The sequence below is a fragment of the Schistocerca americana genome, unplaced genomic scaffold, assembly GCF_021461395.2.
Source record: "Schistocerca americana isolate TAMUIC-IGC-003095 unplaced genomic scaffold, iqSchAmer2.1 HiC_scaffold_243, whole genome shotgun sequence".
Taxonomy (NCBI): Eukaryota; Metazoa; Arthropoda; class Insecta; order Orthoptera; family Acrididae; genus Schistocerca; species Schistocerca americana.
Genome location: NW_025725954.1, coordinates 190,001 through 192,500, shown reverse-complemented (window position 1 = coordinate 192,500; position 2,500 = coordinate 190,001). Strand labels below are relative to the sequence as shown.

Below are 2,500 nucleotides of genomic sequence, written 5' to 3'. Positions count from 1 at the left end.
GGATCTTCCTTGCTGCGAGGCCGCGTCCGCCTTAGCGTGCTCCTCCGGGGGCGCGCGGGTGCGCGGATTCTCTTCGGCCGCCATTCAACGATCAACTCAGAACTGGCACGGACTGGGGGAATCCGACTGTCTAATTAAAACAAAGCATTGCGATGGCCCTAGCGGGTGTTGACGCAATGTGATTTCTGCCCAGTGCTCTGAATGTCAACGTGAAGAAATTCAAGCAAGCGCGGGTAAACGGCGGGAGTAACTATGACTCTCTTAAGGTGGCCAAGTAGCGGCGGTGTGGCTGCATCCGGACTTGGCTTCTCGAAGTGCGGTCTTGATGTAGTCGTGCTGCTGCTGCGAGGTGCCTTCCTTGGGTTATAGTTACAGGGAGAGTGATGCGCAATACATGGGCCTAGCCCTCTTAGCCTCTCCTCTCCTGCGGTCTTCTCCCCTTCTCGTGGGCCCGCTGATTTCGCAGAGTGGAAGACCGCACCAGGGGCTTGGGGGGGTTACCAGCCCCCCCTCGCACTATCCCTTTTTTTAGTTGGGGGCAGTAAGCAGAGAATAAGTGGTGGCCCTTCCGCTGAAGGTGCCACCCCAACTCCCCCAGCACCTAGCCGGCCAACCGGCCGTGCCGATAATCTTGTAACTTTTGCAGCTATGTATACCTGTAGTGAGTGCCACCGCAGCTTTACAACCAAGAACGGTCTCGGGGTCCATCGCCGCCGCCAACATCTTGCGGCCGCCAACGCGGAGATCGTCACGGAGAGGCATCGCGCGAGGTGGACGGAGGAAGAAGTCCTGTCGCTCGCCAAGGCAGAGGCCGAACTGTTCCTCGAGAGGGACGCCCGGTTCTTCTTTGTAAATCAAGAGCTCATCAGGATGTTCCCCGACCGAACGCTTGAGGCAATCAAGTGCCGACGGCGGCAAGCTGCCCACAAGCAGCTTGTCCGCCAATTCATGGAGGCGCTTGAGATCGGTCGGGGGGAAGAGCCGGCGTCCCGCCGGGGAGCGGCGAGCCCGCTGCCTGACGCGGGCGAGGCCGCTGCGCCGCCCGTCGACGCAGCCGAGGACTTCGCGGCCGACACCACCGGGCCGCCGCCGGAGGGGCCGACTGACGCCGCCATCTGGGAGCATCTGGCGGGGCTACCCGCTTCCGCCCAGCGTTTCTCTGCCCTGGATCGTGTCATCGGTCTGGGGCGGGGCACGCCGCCCGATGTCATCCTGGGCATGCTCCCGGATGCCCTTGCGTCGGTCGGGTCCAGAGGGGAGAGATCGATCACCAGGACACAGCGGCCGCGCCAACCATCGAAGCGGCCGCCTGCCGCGCCGCCGACGCAGAAGCGCAAGCGGCGCCGCTGGGAGTACGCGAGAACGCAGGATGCCTTCCGACGGTCGCGTGCGCGTTGCGTGCGCGGCCTCTTGGATGGCACCCTGCTCCAGCCGCCACCTGCCATCCCTGGTCTGCTGGACTTCTGGGCGGACCTCTTCACCAAGAAGCCCATCTCCACCGCGGGCTTCATTCGTGACCGCCTCCTCCCGCACTCAGAGCCTGTCGCTCTCGAGTGCATATGGGGGCCGGTCACACATGAGGAGGTCGCCGCCGCGTTGCCGCCCAGGGGATCAGCAGCCGGGCCGGACGGCCTTACCCCAGCGGAGTTGCGGCGTCTGCCGCACGAAGTCCTGGTGAAAGTGATGAATCTCTTCCTTCTGGCCCGCGCCCTTCCGGAACGCCTGCTTCGCGCGCGGACGTCCCTTCTCCCGAAAACGGCTGCACCAACATCCCCCGCTGACTTTCGCCCCATTACGGTCTGCTCGGTGTTGGCGCGGACCTTTCACAAGGTTCTCGCGTCACGCCTGATGCGCGCTTGTGCTGTGGACGAACGTCAGCGGGCATTCATCCCTCGGGATGGGATGTTGGAAAATACCTTCATCTTGGACACTGCTCTCACCGACGCAGTTCGCTCCTGCCGCTCTGTCTTTGTGGCATCGATCGACGTATCTAAGGCATTCGATTCGGTAGATCATGCTGCCCTTCGCCCCGTGCTGAAGGCGCATGGCCTGCCGGATTGCTTTATCGAGTATGTCGAGCGGTGCTACGAGGGCAGCACGACAGTGATAGCGGACGGCGCCGGCGTGGGCGTGTCTGTGCAGCCAGCACGGGGCGTTCGCCAGGGCGATCCCCTCTCCCCCCTCCTGTTCAACTTTGCGGTGGACTACGTTTTAGGCCAACTGCCCTCCCACATCGGAGCTCGGATCCTCGGTCGCAGAGTCAACGCTGCGGCCTTTGCAGATGACGTCTTGCTGTTTGCAGCGACCCCGAGGGGCTTGCAGTCCCTCATCGACGCAGCTACCGCAGCCCTCGCCCACCTGGGGCTGCAGATCAACGCCCGGAAGTGTTTCACCCTCGCCTTAGTCGCGTCAGGGCGCGAGAAGAAGGTGAAGGTGGACAGCAATGTCACCTTCACAGCAGGCAACACCACCATGCCTGCCCTGCGTGTGGGTGAAACCT

At 63.1% G+C, this 2,500-nt stretch overlaps 1 pseudogene; it reads left to right on the top strand.

Annotated features, from left to right (window-relative positions):
• The window catches only part of LOC124576066, a 7,958-nt pseudogene that overhangs the window by 2,617 nt on the left and 2,841 nt on the right, over positions 1–2,500 (top strand).